Here is a 27034-nt window from a genome sequence, read left to right on the forward strand (position 1 = left end):
ACCTTTGCAACTTGAGCTTTTAACCACAAAACGAATCTCCTTCTCTTAACTTATACATATGAGGGACAAGACCTTCATCTTGGTGGCTTATGGATATAAGCAACTTTTTATTTCGTGTCAGTGCCTTTTGTCCTGCCTGTTTACACATTCTCTTCTTCTTATCTTTTATATCCTGCCTTCTTCTTCCTATTTGTACACATTATAGGCCATGGAGAAAACTGCTATCTGCCTTCCATCTTTCTGGAGTTTTGGACTGAACACAATTGAGGATGTTTATAAGGGAACGTTCCCTGTACAGTTTTAAAAGCCATTGCTCACGGAACTTACTAGAACACTGTCCATTGCTCATAAGGAAAGGGGCAAGCAGCCTTTGGAAGATCCTTTTCTTTCCTGTGATTCTGGTGAGTACAGCCAGCTAGTGTCTGAGTCTGCTTTATGGACAGGCAATCAATATGTCCTGGTCACTGCAATTATAAGGGTCCCATTTTATTGATTGATGTTTTATTAATATTACTGGGAAATGGTTTTCCACACAATTCAAAGACATAAATGTGGATTGGAGGCATCTGTGTGAATGTCAATGTTCACATTTTGGGGTGCTTTCCTGCTCAAATGGCATTGGAATTGAGGCAGCAGAATGTTCAGAATGTGTTCTAGCTGTGTTCAGACGAACTCATTCTCCTAGTCAATGAGCCAGAATCTCTGGTATGACAGAAGCTTTTAGTGCATAGGAGACTCAACTACAAATGGCTCATAGCAGTGTTTTGTAATTTGGCTTGACATCCTGTGAGAAAATTGGTGACAGGCGCTCATATTCACGAGGAAACTTTATACAATAATTGTAAGAATTGATGTTTTTATTTTATTATATTTTAAAATACATATGAGAATATTTAAGATTGTCTACATGATTTTCTTATGACCCAGAGCTGGCATAGTCACTGCTTGTTTTGAAATGTATTTATGCCAGAATAAGTGCTAGTTAGAACTATTTTAATTGTCTCAGACTAAAGAAATCAAGTAAGAAACATCAATAAAAGCAGCAGGGGGTTTGGTAGGGGAATGTTGTATGTTTTCCTAATCAAAATCAACCACTATGCAAAATTTATGTAGTAGTTTCAAAGAGAAAACTTGAGGAGGAATTAAGTGATTGTATTGTAATGGGTACAAGTTCTAGACAAATTTTAAAAATTCCTATGCTATGTGCTTCAGAACTATATTCAAATTGAAAATAACCATTCACTGTCCTCAAACAATATCATGTACCACATTAAATAAATATTGTTGAGATGGAATTTTGTTTTTATAGTTTTGTGGTTTTCAACCTTTTAAATTATCTTGGTTGTAAAGGATCAATAAGCATGAAACTCTAAGTGTAATTAGGTAATACTGCAATAAAGAAAATTCAATAAACCCTAGAGGTTATACATTATTGATGTGTGAGAAATACTGATCTAAAATACAGAGCTGTGGTTTTTCTCTCTTATGGCTTCTAATAGCAGACATATGGATAACTTTTTAGGTAGCAGAGCCGTTGAAATGGATGTTACTTCTTGTGAATATATATTTTGTTAAAATTCTTCTTTTTTCCTCCTCTTTAATTTTTGCACTCTAACTTTGTTTCCTAAAAGCCACACAACATAGTCAAAGGAGACTAGGAAAGAGTAAGCCTCTCTTTTTTTTTTTTGAACACACTCACTGGATTTGAAATATTTTCAGAACGTTGATTTGGAAATTAGGATGATAGAAAGGATGTCAGCAAGAAAGCCCTCAGCAGAACACAGCTCTGGCAGCCATCAGTTCTATGATTTTGGAGCAGAAACTTCACTTCTTTGAGCCTCAGTTTCTTGAATATAAAATGGTTCTAGTAGAATTTAGCTCAATGTTTTGTTAAAAAGATTAACAATTCAATTATGCTATGTGACTGACTCAGTGGGCACCCAATAAAGGGTTGCCTTTCTTCCCAATATTAAGAGTCAGTTACACCTAAGAATATTAGTGCTAAAAAGAAAAAAAAAGAAAGAAAATTAGTACTGCTACATTACACTTGTATCTTCCATTTGCCCAAATTGCTATTATCATATTTGGGAAAATATTATGTTGAACATTTTATCTCCAAATGATATTTGCTGTTATATTAAAAAATTCCAAATATGAAAGGCTGAAGATTCCCCACCCCTACAAAACACTAAACAACCAAAAAGCCTCAGATTCTGAAGGAAAGAGCAAGTGAAGGAAGTCATGTTGACAGTTTGGACAAGAATGAAAGGGCATAGATGGGAAGGGCTAAAAATCAAATCACAGGAGTTTCCTTCCTTTTGAACTCATGCTACTATGTGTCAGTAGGTTTCTAAGAATTGGGAAAAGAGCAGTGAACAAAACAGAGGAAATGACAGCTTTCAGAGCACTGGTATATTACTTGGGGGAATGGTGAGGAGGAGGACAGCACATAAATATGTATCTGCTATATAACATCAGAGACTGGTAAGTGCTCAGGTGAAATATAGAGCAAGTAAAGACAATGGATTTATTTCTACTAGAAATTGGAATACAAGGCATGGAGCTTACTACCAGGGCTTGGCAAGAGTCAAAGATTCATCGGCATCAATCCTTCACAAAGGGAACAATATTTATTGAGTGCCTATTATGTGCCTGGCATTGTTCTGGATATGGAGATACAGTTCACTATGTGGCTTATATTCCTCTAAGGATGACGCTTAGTAAATAAGATACTTAAGCAAATTATGTAATAGGCTATACAGTAGTAAGTTCTGGGAAGTAACATAAAACAGGTGTGGAATTGTCAGGTATGGGAATTGCAATGCAGTTTACGTGTAAACTGTATGGTGTGTATGTTGTAAAGGTTGGCTCCTGTTTGTTAGAAAATTGGTAGAATAGCAGGTCTAGTCACCAGCAAGACCTTCTGAAAGCAGAACTCATGTTCTGGAGATATAAGACACATCCTTGGACTAGAAAATATCTGCTTGTGGCATCTTGACTAGTCATGTTCAAACATCAGCATAGTAACTCATCACAGGTCCTGGGAATTACCTCTCTGAAGTCTTGTGGATCTTCTAAGATAGTATCTCATGATCCTTAGTGACAGTATTGAAGGGAGTTGTCTGAGAAGATTGACTCCATTGACAAAAAGGCTGAACCAATATCCTTGCAAAACTTGCAACTACAAAACTGTAGTGGGTGGCATGTAATCCATGATAACATACCTCTTACTCAAATAATGTTGGATAAACTTATCCAAACAGAGTCAAACAAATGCACTACTTTCCTGATCTCTCTTCTACTATTAGAACAGTCAAGTATTGTTATTGCACTGGACACTAGTAAAAGGATGCAAGGAAGAGGGAAGTCTAAGCACTTAGACCTGTATCTCCCCACTCTTCACCTCCCCATTGAAGGAGGTCTATAAAGGAGACCTTGAAAACAGAAGCATTAAAAAGGCATGATATTATAATAAAATATACATGTTTGGTCTTCATCCCAGTTTCTGGCACACAACTTGGAATCCCCAAAGTGATATGTCCTTTTGTATGCTAATGAGTTGACTGATTGCTGAGGGCTCCTAGATAGCTTCAGGAGGAGGGGTGGTTGCCAGGGGAACCAACCTGGTGATTTGAAGGTTGAAAATTTTAATCCTACCACCAGTCCCCCACATCTGGGGAGGGGAGAGAGGCTGAAAGTTGAGTTGATATTAATGGCTGATGATGTAATAAAGCCTCCATGAACACCCAAAAGGACTGGATTCAGGGAGCTTCATGCGTAGATGAACATACGGAGGTTCCTGGACAGTGACATGCAGAAAGAAGGCATGGAAATACCATGACTTGTGCATCTCTTCCATCTGTCTTTTCATCTGTAGCCTTCGTAGTATCCTTCATAATAAACTGGTGTTTCCCTGAGTTCTGTGAGTTGCTCAAGCAAATTAATTGAACTTGAGGAGGCGGGTCATGGGAACCTCTGATTGATAGCTAGTTGATCAGAAGTGTAGGTGGCAATTTAGTACCTGCAACTGGCATCTAAAGTGGGAGCTGTCTTCTGGGACTGAGCCATCAACGCGTGATATCTATGTCCAGGTAGAGAGTGTCAGAATTGAAATGAATTATTACCAGAGTACCACACTGATTTTTACCACAGAGTTGGTTGTTGTTGCGGAGAAATCCCCACATATTTTCGTGGCTAGAGGTGAAGTGTCCTATGCTGACTATATTGTGAGAATAGAGAAGGAAAATCAAAATTTTTTTCATATCATTACAGAGGGTCTCCCCAGATATTCCTCCTCTCAAAATACTGTTATCGTTTTTAGATTGGTGTATTGAATATAAGAAATTGATTCATACAACTCTGAAAAATTCTATGTTGTGAAAGACTCTCTCTACAAAATGACAACTAAATATAGAAGGAATGTTAAGGAAAACCTATTATGGTTCTCCAAAAAGACAGAACCAATAGGAGATATAGACATAGATATAGATAAGTGAGAGTGGATTTATTAGGGGAATTGGCACATGTGATTATGGAAGCTGAGAATTCTCTCAATATGCCATCTGCAAGCTAGAGAACCAGGGAGTCAGTCCAATCCTGAAGGGCTCAGAATCGGGGGAGCTGGTGGTCTGAGGTTGAAGGCCTGAGGACATGGAGTTCTGATGTCTAAAAGTAGGATAAGAGTACCTTAGTTTTGAAAGAGAAGAGAGAGGAAATTCACACTTCTATTGCTGTTTTCTTCTAACTGGTCCCTCAACTGATTGGACTGACTGCCCACATTGAGAGTGAATCTTCCTTATTCACTTCACTGATTCAAATACCAGTTTCTTCCAGAAACACTCTCACAGATATACCCAGAGAAAATTCTTTAACAGCTATCCATATGTCTCTTAATCCCGTCAAGTTGATGCGTAAAATTAACCATCACAGGGAGGCTTGGACCATCTGGAAGAGAGAGATAAATGGGACACTAAACTTGTACACCATGATTTTGAGATTAGAATAGTATACAATTTAGTCTAATGGAGTGGTCCTAGGGTAATACTATCCAACTCTCTCTTGAGACATGAGTCATCTGATAACCCCAACTCTGAGAGGGGAATACTGGTTACTAACTGTAGACACTCCCTTCTGTCTCTACAATTCTTAGATTTGTAAGACAGCTCTTATTGGCATTTCTAAACATCATCCAATCTCAAAATGAAAGAGCTCTAATCCTTGGTCACAAAGTTCACCAGCAAGCATCTAGTGGCTATGCCTCACAGAAGCTGAGGACAAGTGGGTGCTGAAATGGCCGACTCAAAAACAAATTGTTGTAACCAGGTTCTTGCCACTCACCGGTAAGTTGGCTAAATGCCAAAGTATAGCCATCTTCTGCAGGGATTCATCTATTCTCAGATGTCTGTTTCGCAACATAAAAGCCAGGCTGTGGGAAGGTGTCTGGAGCAGTACAATGTGGATATCCTTTCACACAGCTGTCTTCCACTACTTATCCAGTCATTTGCAGGCTTTTAGAAATCCAAGATAGCATCTTGTGCCAGGATGTGAATAAATACTCCTTGTCATTACTGCCATTTTCTTATTGGTGATTTGTGGTCTACTGCACCAGGAATGCATCCATTACCTTTACCCTTCTCCCTTCTATATTATGTTCCTTGGCCAGCTATCCTGCCAGGTGGGCACTGGGCTGTCCATCTCCCCTTCACAGTGAGTACATTCCTACCATCACAGGATAGAAAGCAAGAGAGGATATGGCAGCAGTGGGCAGAAGAAGTTCCTTGCCTAATTTGGATGGACATATCAAAACCTTAGGATGTGGTGGTGGGGATGCATACTAATTATATCTAGTTTAATCCTTTAAAGAAGATTGTCTCTTGAACTGTCTCCATTTTTTTGGTGTGCCTTTCATTGAATGAATCCATAGTTCAAGATGTGAACTTCTAAGCAATACCGCAAGAGAGGCTGTGTTTGCTGAAAGGCTCACAGTAGCCTCAAGATAAGCTTTAGTGATTTTGTACTTCCAGTCACCACGGAATTCCTCCATAGAACTGATGGAAGCACCTCCCAGATGGTAGAGTAAATGCTCCTCTGTCATTCTAGGTTGTTGGCTGTTTATTCTTCTCTGTCACCTGCATAAAGTATGGCAAAAAGGTCCTTAGGGGAGTTTGTTCATCCTTCTTAGCCTCCTAAATTATGCCATCAGCCTGATCATTATGCAAATATTAGTTCTACCCTCTCTTCCTTGAGAAATTAGAGTAGGCTCCCAATGCATTTCTGATAATTCATTTTGTCTTCCCTTTGTCCTAAAACTCTAGATACATTTGAACATCACTTTACTAGATATATAGCCCTTTCCTTACATTTTTCAGTGTTCACAATAGATTTATTGTGGTCATTTTACAGAGAAGGAAAATCAAGCTTACAGAAATTAAGTGGAATCCCTTGATTAAATCAAGATAAAAGTGGTATGTATGACTGGGACACCAATGGGTTTGTCACTAAGCCCAGGGCTCATTCCATTACAACAAATTGCTTCCTTAATTGGAAACCCAATTGCCAAGTTAGATACTACTACTAGACATGTCATTCATCAGTTCACAAGTATTCAATGGCTCTTCAATGCCTACTTATTAAGGGAGTAACATTGAGGCCTTCAGTCATTTTCTGCAGGTTTCTCTCCTCTCTCTCCTCCAAATCTACTTAAACTCAAATTCTAAATGTTGAAAACTAGCCCTCCAGGGGCCATCTCCAGCCCACAGACATATCAGTTTGGCTTACACACAGTCTTTTAAATGAGGAAATTAATCATAACCACGCCAACAGTTGGCTAGAACTATGTAACAGCTGCTTCCTTATCCAGAACCTGAGGCTTTCAACTTGGCCCTGTCCTTACCACACCCTGCTGTCATACCCCAGCATGCTTCACATGTGAACATTACCTGTTGGACACATGTATACAGGTGACGTTGAGGCCTGCTGTCTTACATACATTGTGCCTAATAAAAATCAGTATTTAAAAGAAAACTGCATTAAAATTTGAAAGTAAAGTTGTTCTCAAAATGTTTCAAAATCTCTTGGACTACTTAAAAGTGCTGTTGCCTGAGTTCCACCCAGACCTGCTACATAAAATCTCTTATGTGAGGCTTAGACATTTTAATTTTCAGGGCCAGATGTGGTGGCTCACGCCTGTCGTCTCAGTACTTTAGGAGGATCTCTTGAGCCCAGGATTTTGAGACCAGCCTGGAAAACATAAGACCCCATCTCTAAAAAAATAAAAATAAAAAATCAATTTTACTTTTCAGCAAGATACCTAGCGCTGGTTACGCACATTAACATTTGAGGATCAAACATTGGCCAAACTCAGCTGCACTGTATGCTTCCTGTTTTCTCAGCACAAGCCTCATGCCCTGCATCCACAGCTCAGCTATTACTCTTCTCTAGCTGGACTCTCTCCATACACCACTTCCCAATCCAATGTTTTTATGGCATCTTATATAAGGGAAATTTAAGATTGAGGATATCTTCTCTCTTTTAAGCCTCCAAACTATTGGGTACTTTTTTTTTGAAAACCATAAATGAAAATTTCAGAAGTCCAAGATAAGATGTCATTTTAAAGGGGTTGCCAACAAACCCCCTTAATTTTCTATTCAAAATAGTTTACTAATCATGTATTACTGGATTGCTCAATCTTTTCATTCTGAAGACATCTTTCCTCATGTTTAAGCAGAAAGAAAATTCTAATCACTTTCTAGTTGAAAGTTTTGCTGCATTCACTAGGCAACCCCCTTTTTTGTTTATCTCACTTTTAGTATTTTATAAAAGCACATTTTCAAAACCTCAGATCTACACAAAATGTGCACACATGCTTGTACTCAAATTAACCACCTCCCCAACCCATGCACAGAGCACGTCTAGACCACTTTAATCTGAAAGTGTCTTGAGCTCTTGAAAGTACCCTAAAGCCCCCTTTTTTGCTGACTTTTATAAATTTCTAATTTTTAAATAAATTGTTTATAAATTTTTAAAAAATTTCTTGAAGACAATTATAAATTATAAAAAACTTATAAATTTCTCCTTTCTGCTCCCCTTACCCACTTCCCACTCAGTTGTAAACTCCTTAATGGAAAGGCAGATGTCTTATTCACAGCACCAATTCATATAAACAATACTGCTCAATGAATATTTGCATTCAGGTTAAAATTGAACCCTCAAGAAAATAAAAACAAAATATGCAGTAAAGGAAAACAAATTATCTTTTTTTAAAATTTATTTTTATTTTTATTATTTATTTATTTATTTATTTATTATTATACTTTAAGTTCTAGGGTACATGTGCATAACGTGCAGATTTGTTACATATGTATACTTGTGCCATGTTGTTGTGCTGTACCCATCAACTCATCAGCACCCATCAACTCGTCATTTACATCAGGTATAACTCCCAATGCAATCCCTCCCCCTTCCCCCCTCCCCATGATAGGCCCCGGTGTGTGATGTTCCCCTTCCCAAGTCCAAGTGATCTCATAACCATCATTCTTAGCAAACTATCACAAGAACAGAAAACCAAACACCGCATGTTCTCACTCATAGGTGGGAACTGAACAAATTATCTTTTAATTTTCCAAATTTATTTTCATATTTTCCATTTGTGACCTTTCTAATATCCAAAGCCTAAATTCACACTTATAAAAAACAATTGCCTGTTTTTGAAACTCACCATTATATTATTGGGTCATCATTGAGGGCTTGGTCAGTTTTTTACACTAGTTTCCCCACCTTTCTGGTTTTCATCCTTCAGAATGGTACCTGAATTTCATATGACCAATTACTTTCTCTCATCCCATCAAAACTGTACCTCCAAACATTTTAATGATCAAGTGTAACACTTGCAGCTTACAAGCACTAAAAACCTAAAACATCAGAAATACGACTCATTTTACTTGAGGTCTTATTAGTTCCCTGTGTAGAAGCAGGCTGCTATCTGAGGCTGTTGATATTTGTAGGGTGTATGTCTAGGAGTAGTGTGATTCCATGGGACACTTAAAATCTAAGCTACATGTCAGCGAAGAAAGGGGGCTTTAGGGTACTTTCAAGAGCTCAAGACACTTTCAGATTAAAGTGGTTTAGATGTACGCTGTGCATGGGTTGGGGAGATGGTTAATTTGAGTACAAGCATGTGTGCACATTTTGTGTAGATCTGAGGTTTTGAAAATGTGCTTTTATAATATATTAATTTTTCATGTTATCCTAAAATGCTGTTCTTGTAAAAGTTAGATTTATTACCTTCCATATGGGGGGAAACTGTAGTCTTATGATTGCCATGACAACAAAAGACCTTATGTGTTATTAAGTTAGAAACACACTTGGTCTGTTAGAGTGAACCCTCACAATCTACCCTCGCAGAGGTGAAACAACTCAGCCTCCTATAAAGGAGTACCCTGTTTATGAAACTGCACCTCCACAGTTTTATATGCTTAATAGCATGAATGCAAGACTCCATATTGCTTGGTGACTTTGCAGGAAGTAATGCTTAACAGACAGCTGGCTTATTAAGAAAATGTACTTCATAATACTATACAGTTGGGAAGATAAGTATTTTATTCTTTTTAAAAGAAAACTTGCCTTACTTCTTTAGCCAATCTTATTAAAAATTTACCAATGACACAGCTGTAATTTAAAGATCCTCAGGGTGCTTTGTTAACTTTTCTAAATTACATGTTTTTTTCTTTCTCCTTTTCCTTTTTTCTCCATCTAAAAAAGGAAACCATGCAGTCCCTTTCTTGGACATCCTGATCTTCATCATCTTCAACATATCATCCCAGCATTTCATATGGATGATGTATTAGCCTCACCCACCAGGAGCATCCAATCCCTTTGGTGATCTATTACTCACTGACAAATGCCAGCTGGCAAGAATTGCTTTTGTGATTCTCACTAAGAGTTAACTCATTATTTAAAATGATGAATTGCTTTTGAAATAACTACTAGTTGAAGAAGTGAAGAGTATGTTATTACTGAGGGTAGGCAGGTTCCCTAACAGATTAGAAAACAACCGTTTAATGAATGGGTATATAAGTGTGATCATACCATTTTGCAAAGAAAATAAGTCCTTCTTGGCCAGCTAGAATGAATGGTTGAAGGGATCCACTGAAGTAGTACAAGTTTACTTTCCTTGCTGATACAGATTAGACATGAATAAAATACAGTCTTCCAAAGGGCAGGGGTAGAGGGAGAAGTAGGTATGTTAATACACTTTAGCTTGAAAGAAAGTTGAATCTTTGATGATAAAGAGGTTTTTTTCTTAAGTTTTTTTGAGTGTTTTTTCATCTCCTATTTATAATAAATACATAGTATCAAAAAATTTACTGATGGTTTTGACTTTGAGAAATAACTTTGATCTGAAAGTCAATTTGGAGTGAGAATTTGAGGAATTTTGATAGTTATAATCAAGATTTTGTGATGCAGGATTTTTCTCGACCCCTTTTTTGGACTTGTGATGCGGGTGCCTTGTTTACTCCATCTGTGGCATGGCACTCAACCCCTTGTAGGAGGAAGCACATGAGTGAGCAAGTGTGAGATCCAGCCAGCCATTTTGGATACCAGCAGGAGCAAGCTCTATGCAGATGCCACGGTGGCACCCCAGTAGGGGTGCTTGCAACCCCCAAAGCCCCAGAGAGCAAGTTACAATGCTTGTTAGTATTGTTGTCTGTGGACAGTGGTGTGTTGTCAGCTCAGTGGGCCCCTTGCCTCATCAAGTGGGGTAGCTGCCCTCTGCCACTGAGGGCAAAGAGCCAGTGTGACAGCCTGTTTTGGGTACCTGCACTTGGTGGGTCCAGAGCTGTTGTCTGGCATTCAAGAAGAATGAGATCACACAGACACTTGAAGAATGGGGGAGCTGAAGAATTTTATTTAGCAATAGAAATGGCTCTCAGTGGAGATGGAAGGGACTGGCAGGTTATCGTCCCTCAAAGTGTAACCAGCTCTTCCCTGAAGTCAGTCTCTCAGAAGTTACGCTGTCTCTCCTTTGAAGTCCAGCCAACCCGCAAGTCAGGTTGTCTCCCTCCAGTCAAGTCACTTCTCTCCCCTCTCTAGACTGAGTCTGGGGTCTTTATAGGCACAGGATAGGGGGCAGTGAGGGCCGTAGGTAGTTTCGGAAAAGGCAACACATGATTATAAAAATACCTTATTCATAAAGAACCAGTTGAAAGAGTGTAGGCAAACAAGAATAGAAGTTCCCACTTTGGGCCATGAGTTTCAGGATTTTCAGCCTTAAGATGGGGTTTCACTGGGGACCCACCCCTGTCTGCCTAGAATTTCTTTCCCCCTTGCGTCTAAAGCTTGTATGGAACAAGGAAAAAAGAGTGAGAATGACAATATTAGATGCATATTCCTTTTTATAACCATCTCCAAATAATACTTAGTTTCTAAATTTTGACCTTTTTTTTCTTTTTTATCATTATTGCAATAGTTTTGGGGTAACAGGTGGTGTTTGGTTACACGAATAAGTTCTTTAGTGGTGGTTTCTGAGATTTTGGTGCACCAGTCATCCAAGCAGTGCACACTGTACCCAATCTGTAGTCTTTTACCTCTCAACCGACTTCCACCCTTTCCTCCAAGTCCTCAGAGTCCATTATATCATTCTTATGCCTTTGTGTCCTCATAGCTTAACTCCCACATGTAAGAGAGAACATACAATGTTTGGTTTTCCATTCCTGCGTTACTTCATTTAGAATAATGGTATCCAACTCTGTGTAGGTTGCTGCAGATGCCATTATTTCATTCGTTGTTATGTCTGAGTATTTTTCCATGATGTATATACATACATACATATATATAGCATATACATATATAGCATATATAACATTTTATTCATTGGTTGATAAACATTTAGACTGGTTGCATATTTTTCAATTGCAAATTATGCTGCTATAAACGTGCGTGTGCAGGTGTCCTTTTCATATAAGGACTTCTTTTCTTCTGGGTATATACCAGGCAGTGAGATTGCTGAATCAAATTGTAGTTCTACTTTTAGTTCTTTAAGGAATGTCTATACTGTTTGCACAGCGGTTTTACTAGTTTACATTCCCACCATCGTTCCCTTTCACCACATCCACAACGATGTCTGTTTTGTTTGTTTTTTAAATTATGGCCATTCTTGCAGGAGTAAGGTGGTATCGCATTCTGTTTTTGATTTGTATTTCTCAGATGATTAGTGATATTGAGCATTTTTTCATGTCTGCATTGGCCATTTGCATATTGTCTTTTGAGAATTGTCTATTCATGTCCTTAGCTCACTTTTTGATGGGATTGTTTTCCTTTTGCTGATTTGTTTACATTCCTTGTAGATTCTGGATACTAGTGCTTTGTCAAATGCATAGGTCGCAAAAATTTTCTCCCACTTTGTGGGTAGTGTGTTTACTCTGCTAATTCTTTCTTTTGCTGAAAAGAAGTTTTAGTTTAATTTAGTCCCATCTATTTCATCTATTTGTTTTTTATTTGTTTGTTTTGCATTTGCTTTTGGGTTTTTGGTCATGAAATTCTTTTCTAAGCCAATGTCTAGAAGAGTTTTTTCCCAATGATACCTTCTAGAATTTTTATGGTTTCAGGTCTTAGATTTAAGTTTTTGATCTATTTGAATTGATTTTTGCATAAGGGAAGAGATGAAGATCCACTTTTATTCTTCTACATGTGGCTTGTCAATTATCCCAGCACCATTTGTTGAATAGGGTACACTATCCCCACTTTATGTTTTTGTTTGCTTTGTTAAAGATCAGTTGGTTGTAAGTATTTGACTTTTTAAAATTTTATTTATAAGAATTTAAGTTCTAGGATACATATGTAGTTCTAGTTCTACACAACGTGCAGGTTTGTTACATATGTATATATGTGCCATGTTGGTGTCCTGCACCCATTAACTCATCATTTGCATTAGGTATTCCTCCTAATGCTATCCCTCTCCTATTCCCCCACCCCACCTCAGGCCTCAGTGTGTGTTGTTCCCCACTCTCTGTCCAAGTGTTCTCATTGTTCAATTCTCACCTATGAATGAGAACATGTGATGTTTGGTTTTCTGTCTTTGCAATAGTTTGCTCAGAATGATGGTTTACAGCTTCATCCGTGTCCCTACACATGAAATCATCGTTTTTTATGGCTGCAAGGTATTCCATGGTGTATATGTTCCACATTTTCTTAATCCAGTCTGTCATTGATGGACATTTGGGTTGGTTCCAAGTCTTTGCTATTGTGAATAGGAACTGCCACATTGTTGTCCACCGTGGTTCAACTGGTTTATTCTCCCACCAACAGTGTAAAAGCATTCCTATTTCTCCACATCCTCTCCAGTATGTTGTTTCCTGACTTTTGAATGATCACGATTCTAACTGGTGTGAGATAGTATCTCACTGTGGTTTTGATTTGCATTTCTCTGATGACCAGCGATGATGAGCATTTTTTCAGGTGTCTGTTGGCTGCATAAATGTCTTCTTTGGAAAAGTGTCTGTTCATAACCTTTGCCTACTTATTGATGGGGTTGTTTGATTTTTTTCTTGTAAATTTAAGTTCTTTGTAGATTCTGGATATTAGCCCTTTGTCAGATGGGTAGATTGCAAAATTTTTCTCCCATTCTGTAGGTTGCCTGTTCACTCTGATGGTAGTTTCTTTGGCTGTGCAGAAGCTCTTTAGTTTAATTACATCCCATTTGTCAATTTTGGCTTTTGTTGCCATTGCTTTTGGTGTTTTAGTCATGAAGTCCTTGCCCATGCCTATGTCCTGAATTGTACTGCCCAGGTTTTCTTCTAGAGTTTTTAAGGTTTTAGGTCTAACATTTAAGTCTTTAATCCATGTTGAGTTAATTTTTGTAAAAGGTGTAAGGAAGGGATCCAGTTTCAGCTTTCTACATATGGTTAGCCAGTTTTCCCAGCACCATTTATTAAATAGGGAATCCTTTCTCCATTTCTTGTTTTGGTCAGGTTTGTCAAAGATCAGATGGTTGTAGATGTGTGGTGTTATTTCTGAGGCCTCTGTTCTGTTCCATTTGTCTATATCTCTGTTTTGATACCAGTACCATGCTGTTTTGGTTACTGTAGCCTTGTAGTATAGTTTGAAGTCAGGTAGTGTGATGCCTCCAGCTTTGTTCTTTTTGCTTAGGATTGTCTTGGCAATGTGGGCTCCCTTTTGGGTCCGTATGAACTTTAAAGTATTTTTTTTCCAATTCTGTGAAGAAAGTCCTTGGTAACTTGATGTGGATGGTATTGAATCTATAAATTCCTTGGGCAGTATGGCCATTTCCACGATATTGATTCTTCCTATCTGTGAGCATGGAATATCTTCCATTTGTTTGTATCCCCTTTTATTTTGTTGAGCAGTAGTTTGTAGTTCTCCTTGAAGAGGTCCTTCACATCCCTTGTAAGTTGAATTCCAAGGTATGTTATTCTCTTTTAGAAATTGTGAATGGGAGTTCACTTATGATTTGGCTCTCTGTTTGTCTGTTATTGGTGTACAGGAAAGCTTGTGATTTTTGCACATTGATTTTGTACTCTGAGACTTTGCTGAAATTGCTTATCAGCTTAAGGAGATTTTGGGCTGATATGATGGGGTTTTCTAAATATACAATTATGTCATCTGCAAACAGGGACAATATGACTTCCTCTTTTCCTAATTGAATGCCCTTTACTTCTTTGTCCTGTCTGATTGCCCTGGCCAGAACTTCCAACACTATGTTGAATAGGAGTGGTGAGAGAGGGCATCCCTGTCTTGTGCCAGTTTTCAAAGGGAGTGCTTCCAGTTTTTCCCATTCAGTATGATATTGGCTGTGGGTTTATCATAAATAGTTCTTATTATTTTGAGATGTTCCATGAATACCTAGTATATTGACAGTTTTTAGCATGAAGGGGTAAATTTTGTCAAAGGCCTTTTCAGCATCTATTGAGATAATCATGTGGTTTTTGTCATTGGTTCTGTTTATGTGATGGATTACGTTTATTGATTTGTGCGTGTTGAACCAGGCTTGCATTCCAGGGATGAAACCAACTTGATCTTGGTGGATAAATTTTTGATGTGCTGCTGGATTCAGTTTGCCAGTATTTTATTGAGGATTTTGCATCAATGTTCATCAGGGATATTGGTCTACACAATTGTCTTTTTTTGTCTCTGCCAGGCTTTGGTATCAGAATGATGCTGGCCTCATAAAATGAGTTAGGGAGGACTCCCTCATTTTCTATTGATTGGAATAGTTTCAAAAGGAATGGTACTAGCTCTGTACCTCTGGAAGAATTCGGCTGTGAATCCGCCTGGTCCTGGACTTTTTCTTGGTTGGTAGGCTATTAATTATTGCCTCAATTTCAGAGCCTGTTATTGGTCTATTCAGGGATTCAACCTCTTCCTGGTTTAGTCTTGGGAGGGTGTATGTGTCCAGGAATTTACCCATTTCTTCTAGATTTTCTAGCTTATTTGCATAGAGGTGTTTATAGTATTCTCTGATGGTAGTTTGTATTTCTGTGGGATCGGTGGTGATATCCCCTTTATCATGTTTTTATTGTGTCTATTTGATTCTTCTCTCTTTTCTTCTTTATTAGTCTTGCTAGCAGTCTGTCAATTTTGTTGATCTTTTCAAAAAACCAGCTCCTGGATTCATTGATTTTTCTGAAGGGTTTTCTGTGTCTCTATCTCCTTCAGTTCTGCTCTGATCTTAGTTATTTCTTACCTTCTGCTAGCATTTGAATATGTTTGCTCTTGCTTCTCTAGTTCTTTTAATTGTGATGTTATAGTGTTGATTTTAGGTCTTTCCTGCTTTCTCTTGTGGGCATTTAGTGCTATAAATTTCCCTCTGCACACTGCTTTAAATGTGTCCCAGAGATTCTTATATGTTGTTTCTTTGTTCTCATTGGTTTCAAATAACATCTTTTTTTCTGCTTTCATTTCGTTATTTACCCAGTAGTCATTCAGGAGCAGGTTGTTCAGTTTCCTTGTAGTTGTGCAGTTTTGAATGAGTTTCTTAAACCTGAGTTCTAATTTGATTGCATTGTGGTCTGAGAGACAGTTTGTTATAATTTCTGATCTTGTACATTTGCTGAGGAGTGCTTTACTTCCAACAATGTGGTCAATTTTGGAATAAATGTGACGTGATGCTGAGAAGAAAGTATATTCTGTTGATTTGGGGTGGAGAGTTCTGTAGATGTCTATTGGGTCTGCTGAGTGCAGTGCTGACTTCAAGTCCTGGATATTCTTCTTAATCTTCTGTCTTGTTGATCTACTATTGACAGTGGGGTGTTAAAGTCTCCCATTATTATTGCATTGGAGTCTAAGTCTCTTTGTAGGTCTCTAAGGACTCACTCTATGAAGCTGGGTGCTCCTGTATTGGGTGCATATATATTCAGGACAGTTGGCTCTTCTTGTTAAATTGATCTCTTTACCATTATGTAATGGCCTTCTTTGTCTCTTTTGATCTTTGTTGGTTTAAAGTCTGTTTTATCAGAGACTACGACTGCAACCCCTGCTTTTTTTTTTTGCTTTCCATATGCTTGGTAGAGCTTCCTCCATCCCTTTATTTTGAGCCTATGTGTATCTCTGCATGTGAGATGGGTTTCCTAAATATAGCACACTGATGGGTCATGACTCTTTATCCAATTTGCCAGTCTGTGTCTTTTAATTGGGCCGTTTAGCACATTTACATTTAAGTTTAATGTTGTGCATGAATTTGATCCCGTCATTATGATGTTAGCTGGTTATTTTGCCCGTTAGTTGATGTAGTTTCTTCCTAGCATTGATGGTCTTTACAGTTTGGAATGTTTTTGCAGTTGCGGGTACCGTTTGTTCCTTTCCATGTTTAGTGCTTCCTTCCAGAGCTGTTGTAAGGCAGGCCTGGTGGTGACAAAATCTCTCAGCATTTGCTTGTCTGTAAAGGATTTTATTTCTCCTTCACTTATGAAAATTAGTTTGGCTGGATATGAAGTTCTCGGTTGAAAATTCTTTTCTTTAAGAATGTTGAATATTGGCCCCACTCTCTTCTGGCTTGTAGAGTTTTTGCCAAGAGATCTGGTGTTAGTCTGAGGGGCTTCCCTTTGTGGGTAACCCGACCTTTCTCTCTGGCTACCGTTAACATTTTTTCCTTCATTTCAAGCTTGGTGAATCTGACAATTATGTGTCTTGGGGTTGCTCTTCTCAAGGAGTATCTTTGTGGCATTCTCTGTATTTCCTGAATTTGAATGTTGGCCTGCCTTGCTAGGTTGGGGAAGTTCTGGATAATATTCTGAAGAGCGTTTTACCAGCTTGGTTCTAATCTCTCTGTCACTTTCAGGTACACCAATCAAAGGTAGATTTGGTGTTTTCACATAGTCCCATATTTCTTGGAGGCTTTATTCGTTTCTTTTTACTCTTTTTTCTCTAAACTTCTCTTCTTGCTTCATTTCATTTATTTGATCTTCAATCACTGATATCCTTTCTTCCACTTGATCGAATCGACTATGAAGCTTGTGCATGTGTCACGTGGTTCTCGTGCCATGGTTTTTAGCTCCATCAGGTCATTTAAGTCTTCTCTACACTGTTTATTCTAGTTAGTCATTCATCTAATCTTTTTTCAAGGTTTTTAGCTTCCTTGTGATGGGTTCGAACATCCTTCTTTAGCTCAGAGAAGTTTGTTATTACCAACCTTCTGAAGCCTACTTCTGTGAGCTCGTCAAACTCATTCTCTGTCCAGCTTTGTTCCGTTGCTGGCGAGGAGCTGCAATCCTTTGGAGGAGAAGAGGCGCTCTAGATTTTAGAATTTTCAGCTTTTCTGCTCTGGTTTGTCCCCATATTTGTGGTTTCATCTACCTTTGGTCTTTGATGATGGTGACCTACAGATGGGGTTTTGGTGTGGATGTCCTTTTTGTTGATGTTGATGCTATTTCTTTCTGTTTGTTGGTTTTCCTTCTAACGTTCAGGACCCTCAGTTGCAGATCTGTTGGAGTTTGCTGGAGGTCTACTCCAGACCCTGTTTTCCTGGGTATCACGAGCGGAGGCTGCAGAACAGCAAATATTGCAGAACAGCAAATGTTGCTGCCTGATATTTCCTCTGGAAGCTTAATCTCAGTAGGGCACCCGGCTTCATGAGGTATCAGTCGGCCCCTACTGGGAGGTATCTCCCAGTTATGCTACATGGGGGTCAGAGACCCACTTGAGGAGGCAGTCTGTCTGTTGGATTTAGTTAGTTAGTATTTTGCTGAGGATTTTTGCATCTATGTTCATCAGGGATATTGGTCTCTATTGTTGTTGTTATGTCTTTTCCTGGTTTTGGCATTAGGTTAATACTGGCTTCATAGAATGATTTAGGGAGGATTCCCTCTTTCTCTGTCTTTTGAAATAGTTTCAGTAGGATTTGTACTAATTATTCTTTGAATGATAGAGTTCAACTGTGAATCCATTTGATCCTTGATTTGGGTTTTTTGCCGAAATTTTCTTATTGCTGTTTCAATCTTACTACTTGTTATTGGTCTTTTCAGAGTTTCTATTTCTTCCTGGTTTAATCTGGGAGGGTTGTATATTTCCAGGAATTTATCTGTCTCTTCTAGGTTTTCTAGTTTATGTGTGCAAAGGTGTTCATAGTAACCTTAAATTCTCTTTTGTATTTCTGTGGTATCAGTTGTAATATCTCCTATTTTCTATCTAGTTGAGCTTATTTGGATCTTCTCTCTCTTTTTCTTGGTTAATATCACTAATGGTTCATAGATTATTGTTTTTCCTCAAATAACCAGCCTTATTGCTTCATTTATCTTTTGTATTTTTTTGTTTCAATTCCTTTAGTTCTGCTCTGATCTTTGTGATTTCTTTACTTCTGCTGGGTTTGTGTTTGGTTTGTTCTTGTTTTTCTAGTTCCTTGAAGTGTGACCTATATTATTTATTTGTGTTCTTTCAGACTTCTTGATGTAAGTATTTAATGCTATGAACTTTTCTCTTAGTACTGCTTTTGCTGTATGCCAGAGGTTTTGATAGGTTGTATCACTATATTATTCAGTTCAAATAATTTATTAATTTCCATCTTGATTTCATTGTTGATCCAGAGATTATTCAGGAGCAGGTTATTTAATTTCCATGTATTTGTATAGTTTTAAGTGTTCCTTTTGGAGTTAATTTCCAATTTTATTCCACTGTGGCCTGAGAGAGTACTTAATATAATTTTTATTTTCTTAAATTTACTGAGATTTTTTTCATGCCCTATCATATGGTCTGTCTTTGAGAATGTTCCATGTGCTGATGAAAAGAATGTATATTCTGCAGTTTTTAGTAGAATGTTCTATAGATATCTGTTAAGTCCATTTGTGCTAGGGTACAGTTTAAGTCCATTGTTTCTTCATTGACTCTCTGTCTTGATGACCTGTGTGTGCTATCAGTGGAGTATTGAAGTGCCCTACTATTATTGTGTTTTAATCTATCTCATTTCTTAGGTCGAATATTGTTTCATAAATGTGGGACTTTCAGTGTTATGTATATATATAAAAAACATATATATATATATGACTGATATTTTCTGTTTGGACTAATCCTTTTCTTATTATGTAATGTCCCTCTTTGTCTTTTTTATCTATTGTTCCTTTAAAGTTTATTTTGTCTGATATAAGAATAGCTACTCCTGGTCACTTTTGGTTTTCATTGGCATGAAATATCTTTTTCCTCTCATTACCTTAAACTTATGTGAGTCCTTGTATATTAGGTGTGTTTCTTGAAGACAGCAAATATTTGGTTGGTGGATTTTTATTTTATTCATTCTACCACTCTGTATCTTCCAAGTGGAGCATGTAGGCAATTTACATTCAACCTTACTATCGAGATAGGCACACTGTGTATTCATCATGCTAGTTGTTTTGTTTTCTTGCATACGTTGTTTTGTTTTTATTTTTTTCATTGTGTTATTATTTTTTTAAATTGTGTTATTATTTTATAGGCCCTGTGACATTTATGCTTTAAGAGGTTTTATTTTGGAGTATTCTGAGGAGAATTTGTTTCAAGATTTACAGCTCCTTTTAGCATTTCTTGTAGTGCTGGCTTGGTAGTGATGAATTCTCTCAGCCTTCATCTGGAGAAGACTTTCTCTCTCCTTCATTTGTGAATCTTAGTTTCACTGGGTACAAAATTCTTGACAAATAATTATTTTGTTTAAGGAGGTTAAAGATAGGACTCTAATCCTTTCTGGCTTTCGTGGTTTCTGCTGAAAATTCTGCTGTTAATCTGATAGGTTTTTCTTTGTAGATTACCTGATACTTTTTCCTCACAGCTCTTAAGATTCATTCCTTCGTCTTGACTTTAACCTGATGACTATGTTTTATTTTATTTTGTGGGCTTAGATGATGACCTTTTTGCAATGAATTTCCTGTGTGTTTTTTGAGCTTCCTGTATTTGAATGTCTAGATGTTAGGGTTTCCTTGATTATTCCCTCAAATAAGTTTTCCAAACTTTTAGATTTCTCAGGAATACCAATTATTCTTATGTTTGGTTGTTTAACAGAATCCCAAATTTCTTGAAGGCTTTGTTTATATTTTAGTTCTTTTTTCTTTGTCTTTGTCAAATTGTGTTAATTCAAAAGCCTTGTCTTTGAGCTATGGATTTCTTTCTTGTATTTCTTTTTATTCTATTGCTGAAACTTTCCAGCGTATTTTACATTTTTCTAAATGTGTCTTTCATTTCCAGAAGTTGTGACTGTTTTTTCTTTATGACATCTATTTCTCTGGAGGCTTTTTCATCCATATTCTATACTGTTTTTTAAATTTCTTTAAGTCAGTTTTTAACTTTTTCTTGTGCCTTTTTGAGTAGCTTAATAATCAATGATCTGAATTCTTTGTTTATTTAGAGGTTTATTCTTGGTGTGTCTCCATTGCTGGAGAGTTAGTGTGATCTATTAGGGGTATTATAGAGCCTTAGTGTGAGCTATTGGGGGTATTATAGAGCCTTTTATTATAGTACCAGAATTACTTTTCTAGTTCCTTCTAATTTGGGTAGACTATTTCAGTGGAAAGATCTGGAACACGAGGGCTTCTGTTCAGATTCTTTTGTTCCATAGGGTGATCTCTTGGTGTGGTGCTCTGCTCCCTCCCCTAAGGATGGGGCTTCCTGAGAGCCAGACTGCAGTGATTGTTATTGCCCTTCTGGGTCTAGCCACCCAGAGGGACTACTAGGACCCAGGATGGTGCTGGGGAATGTGTGCAAAAAATCCTGTGGTGTGATCTGTCTTCAGGTCTTCCAGCCATGGATACCAGCACTTGCTCTGGTGAAGGTGGCAGTGAAGTGACATGGACTCTGTGGGAGTCTTTGGTTGTAATTTTATTTAGTGTGCTGGATTTCCTCAAATGCTGGCTATGCTAGCAGTGGAGTTGTCATGTGGACAGACTTAGGATCTCTGGTTAGCCAGGGTGTTGCAGGTAGTGGAATTAGCTGTTGTTTTCTCCTTTGGAATAGAGTTGTTCCTGTTATGAGTTGCTGTAATGACTTGGTTGGTTGGATTCCAGCAAGAAGGTGACACTTTCAAGACAGCACAAGCTGCAATGGTAGATAGAGGATATAATCATGCCCTATGTTAGCCAGGATAAGTACTCAGGTTTCTCAGGTGATGGGCAGAGCCATAAAACTCCCAAGAGTTTATGACTTTTGTCTTTGGCTATCAAGTTGGGTAGAGAAAAACCATCAGGTGGGAGCAGGATTAGTAATGTCTGAGCTCACACTTTGGGCAGGGCTTGCTGCAGTCATTGTGTGGGATGAGGGGTGATTCTCAGGCAAATGGAGTTATGTTCTCAGGGGGATTATTGCTGCCTCTCCTATATCATACAGGTCACCAGGGAAGTGGGGAAAGCCAGCAGTGACAGGCTTCACCCAGCTCCCACACTGCCTGCAAGGCCAGTCTTACTCCCAACAGCACTGAGTTTATGTACAGACAACTGCAGAACAGCACTGAAATCTTGCCCAGGCTACAAGCCTCCATGCTGAGAAAGCAAGCAGGGCTCTCAGACCTCACCCGTTCCCACCTCACCCGTTCCCACCTGCCTGCACCTTCCACTATGGGTTCTGCACTCATATCTTCACTTCCTGTTCACATTCCGGGATTCTGCTCAGGAAAATTTGTGCTCAGTCAAAATTATTACAAAGTTTAGCTAGGAACGTCCTTCACCCTGTGGTCTCTCCCCAGTTCTACTGGTTGCCTTCCCTTCCCATGGATCATTGTGAATTAAGGCCAGAAATGTCTTCCCTGGACTTGCACTGGCGACCAGGAGTATGTACAGGGCTCTTTGTGCTGCTGCTTCGGCTTTTATGTTTTGCTCAGCTCCCTAAACCCATTTCAACTCTAGGTAAGGCTAAATCCTTCTGTGATCTGTCTTTTCAGGTTCCCCAGTGGGGATGTGTGTTCAGAGGCAACCTTTTCCCCACCTCACACTTTGGAAACTCAGTTTTTAGCTCTCTCACAGTTTTCAGCAGTAAGCTGCTTTTTTTCAAAGGGTCTGTGAATTCATTTTGCTTTTGTGGTATGTTCCTGTGGTGGTTCTTGGAGCAAAAGTTCACAGTGTGAGTCTCTACAATGTATTCTGTCTGTCCCTGCAGGAACTGCACATTAGTACTGTCTCCTATCTGCCATTATTCCCAGTGTTTCTCAAATGCATATTTCTTCAAATTACCTTTTGCTTTAGTGAAAGAGGAGATGATTTACACCGTGGATACCATGGTGAAGGCCTGGATAAGAATTGGCAGAGTAGAAAGACACACTCTCTTAAGAAACCACTGAAGGAAGGAAAACAAAATAAGAAGGCAAAGAAGGAATGTAAATGTAAGACTATAATTTTAAAAATACATTGGCTAAAGATCTCACAGTACCCAGCAGATTACCACAAAGTCTAGGCATTTCATAAATATTTGTTGAGTTTATTTAGTGAAAATAAGAATGAACATCAAGAAGGATATTAGACTCTTGCTGTTGAATATGTGCTCTGATTTGCTTTCAATTCCAAAATAAGAATTAATAAGCATAGCATTTGCTTTGGATTTAAGAATATAATTTGTACTATTCCAAATCCAGGTTTTTTTTTGTGCTTGATTATAACCTAAATTCTATAAGGGTAAATTGCTTGGCAGACAGTAATGAATAGCAAGAGTGGTGTATTTAGTATTAATACTCTCATTTGGTCATTTTTGTCTACAAAGAGAGTACAATACAGTTGTGATATTTACAGTGTTAATTATCCTCAGTTTACACACAAGTATTCAAGTGACCTACTGAAGGCCACCTCATGATCTAATGATTCAGTTGAGAATATGGTCTAGTAAAATTGTGGCCTCAATTTCTTTTTTCAGACATGAAAGAACTTGGAAAAAAAAACATATCTAATTTTAGCATCAGTCAAGCTAAAGATACAGAGTAAAATTTCAAGAAATAAAAATACCCTGGGTACCAATTGATAACTCTATCTCATCTTTGGCTATTCATATTTTTGATGTTTTCTGCCTAGTCAACATGTGATCTGATGGGGAATGTTGTTTACTTCTACATCATTGAAGGAAGCTTTTGGGTTCATAATAGAACTTGTTAAAACTTGTGGTTGAATATTGAGACTCAAAATCTTGCAACTGGAATGCAGTTAACAGAAATTCATGATACTAGCAAAGTGTCAGTTGGTTATAACTTCATACACTGCAACCAAATGTAATACCTGGAAAGTTATAATTCTTTTAAAACACGTATAAGAGCATTTTCTCTTCATCACACCCTCTCCTTGTCCTTACAGACACACAGACACACCCCCCCACAAAAATGTTTTTTTCTGGTAGTATATAAGAAGTAGATTGGATTCCACTTTTTAATCCCTGCTCTAAGGGGATATGATTTTTTAAAAAACATGAAACTTCGAGTTACCATAGATACCATCTAGCTGGATCACTTTACTTTTTTTTTTCATTTTAGTAATCAGAAATTTGGGGTAAAAATGTTGTTGTGTGCCTAAGATCATGTGGATTGTTACAGGATAAGCTCTGAACGAGAAAGTAGCAGAGTGCAGGAGAATGGGTAGTTACACGTCCTTAGGCAAGTCAATTAGCCACCTTGAAGCTGCTTTTTATTGGTGTTAGACATGAAATGAGAACACATATCTGATAGCATTAAATATACTAAAAATGTCTATAAAATATAAGCATTATCTAGACTTTCTTTAGCCACTCAGAGACTGTATTGTGTATTAGAAATAGTACAGATTTGGAAAACAGGGCCGAGTTCAAATGTTATCTTCTTTGTTTACTTCATCTCAGAAACTATGCCCTTAGACATTGCTGGTGATATTGAAGATAAGGGGACAGACATTCTCATTGGGAAGGGTAAATGTGTGCAAATTTAGAATGCAATTTGTCAACATGTATAACACATTGAAGGGTATGCCCCTTTTGTTTACCCTTCCCACTACAAGATATTGACCACAAAGATATATTTACAAAGATTTACAAAGGTTTGTATACCATAATGCTCATTACAATAGTTTTTCATAGTGACAAAAAAATTGGAAACAAGTGGTGAATTCATTGGTAGAGGATTACTAAATAAATCACTTTTGGGACCCCTTTTGTTATTCTGCTGAATTAGAAAATGAGTAATTATAAAGGATATTTAAACAGGTATGATGAAATAACATGTGGTAAATAATTTATTCACAATAAACAGGATCATCTTATACACAATGTATGCCCAGGGCTTTTGGCATTTAATAATAGCATTTTCTTTTTTTTTCTTTTCTTTTTTTTTTTTGAGACGGAGTCTCTCTCTGTCGCCCAGGCTGGAGTGCGGTGGCGGGATCTCGGCTCACTGCAAGCTCCGCCTGCCGGGTTTATGCCATTCTCCCGCCTCAGCCTCCGAGTAGCTGGGACTACAGGCGCCCGCCACCGCGCCCGGCTAGTTTTTTGTATTTTTTAGTAGAGACGGGGTTTCACCGTGTTAGCCAGGATGGTCTCGATCTCCTGACCTCGTGATCTGCCCGCCTCTGCCTCCCAAAGTGCTGGGATTACAGGCTTGAGCCACCATGCCCGGCATAATAGCATTTTCAAACCTTTGTGTTCTATTTAATTTTTAAATGACCACATGTTATTTCATAATACCTGTTTATCCTTTATATATACACATTTATATATATAACATATGTTATATATATTATATATACACACACATACTTATATATTCTAGTAAAATCATAAAACTGGGGATGTGTGGTAACTTTTTATCATTTTAGATTTAATTACAAATTAAGAAACATAAAGCATATTTGTAAACAACATAGGAGGCATAATAACAGTGTTCTGACCAAACTATAATTAGTAATACAATACCCGTATAAAATATGTAAGGCATAGTACTGATTTCACAGATGAAAGAATGATTGCTCCTCTTTTTCCAATCTCTTTACTGGGAATTAAAATATAAATATATATTAAATAAAATGTATTTAATACATAATTAAAATATATCAATATATTTTTGTGCCTCTAATATTTAAATTTTTATTTCTTTTCAAATAAGAAAGCATAAGAGGAAAAGATAATTGCATATATTCATTTATTTAAAAAATGAGTGGTAACTATGGGCAAGATTCTGCTAAATTCTGAAAATGCAAAGACAATTAAGACATTTCCTGTTCTTGAAAATTTACATACAGGAGGAAATAACATGCATGAAAACGTTACAAGTGTGATAGGTGCAAATACTCATGATACATACCAAGAAAAAAACAAAGCAGCGGTGCAAAATGAGATGAAGTTTTCTGGTAGGATTTCACTTACAATGAAGTCACACCCATGTCGGAACCATATGGTCCTCACATGTCTACAGAAGGCATTTGAACTTAGTATTTTACACAACAATGAGCCAGTGAAGGTTTTGAAGCATGTACATGAGGCACTCAAGTTTTTCTTTAGAAAGATCAATTGATTGCTAATTCTGAAGCTAGACTATAAGTGAGAAGTCAGTTCTATAAGCAAAAATATCTGTTGGGAAATCATTATAACAGTGTACATGAGACAAGTGAGTGTTGTAAACAAAGGGAATAGTAGTGGATACAGGGGCAAGGCATGGACTCAAGAGGTGTTTAGAATGCAGAAAGAGCAGAAATAACTGCATACATCGAGTGAAGTCAGTGATGACTTGGGATATCAAATGAGGACAACTGGATGCTCTGTGGTGTTGTTAATCAAAAAAGAACTCAAAGAAATGACTGGGAATGGTATTATGGTGAAATACCACTGGTATGGGCACAGTGAGTGTGAGATGCTGAAGCTATATTCATCTCACTAGAAATGATGGAATTATACAGTGTATTATGCATGCCTACAGCTCAGCATCACATCTGTGGGGAAGTCATCCCTGATTTCTCGTAGGAAAAACGCTTGATATCTTGACTTGGAAATTGTTCATAGAATGAGAAGAGAAAACAGCAAGAATGAGTGACACACATTTAAGGAGCAAGCCTAAGAAAACAAACCAGTAGTGCAGGCAGAGAAGTGCTAAAATAAACGATGTGTCTTTGTTAGAAATAAGAATGCACATGATTTAAGAAGTGAATCATTTTCTTTTTTGAAATGGGATTCAGCCTCTTCAAAATCCTGAAACATGCAGCACCTTCTGTTGTTAATTGGCTGCTAGCTATTCCAGATAATTAAATACCACTTGCTGTCCTTAAAATTTGACATACCCTCTAGCAACCTTCATTTTAAACTCTGTTGTCAACCAAGATTTCCTACTTAAAAGAGATTTTTTAAAAAACTGATTTAAAAAAGATATTATTACTACCAGGAAAAAATCCTTTTAGAGCAAGTTTTTAAATACCTCAAACCAATAGACCAGGCCATCAGAAAGACTGACACACTCAGAGCAAATCTTTGGAGGGAAGGTACTGCAAGTAGACAGAGGAACAACTTGACATTTGATCAAATAGACCTAACAGACATCTGCATAACTCTCCACCCCAAAACAAAAGACTATAGATTTTTCTCATCTGCACATTGCACATACTCTAAAATTGACTACATGGGAATTAACCTGCTTCTGAAT

General features: G+C 37.7%; 2 long non-coding RNA genes across 3 annotated transcripts in view; both read left to right on the forward strand.

Moving 5' to 3' along the window:
- LOC105492516 (uncharacterized) overlaps window positions 1-27034 on the forward strand; it is a 241312-nt gene that overhangs the window by 25096 nt on the left and 189182 nt on the right. The window lies entirely within an intron of this gene.
- LOC139357073 (uncharacterized) lies at window positions 4776-10233 on the forward strand. The gene is made up of 3 exons (XR_011609686.1): window positions 4776-5339; window positions 6403-6464; window positions 9760-10233. It is a non-coding gene; the product is annotated as an uncharacterized lncRNA (long non-coding RNA).

The sequence above is a fragment of the Macaca nemestrina genome, chromosome 11 (genome assembly GCF_043159975.1).
Source record: "Macaca nemestrina isolate mMacNem1 chromosome 11, mMacNem.hap1, whole genome shotgun sequence".
Lineage (NCBI taxonomy): Eukaryota > Metazoa > Chordata > Mammalia > Primates > Cercopithecidae > Macaca > Macaca nemestrina.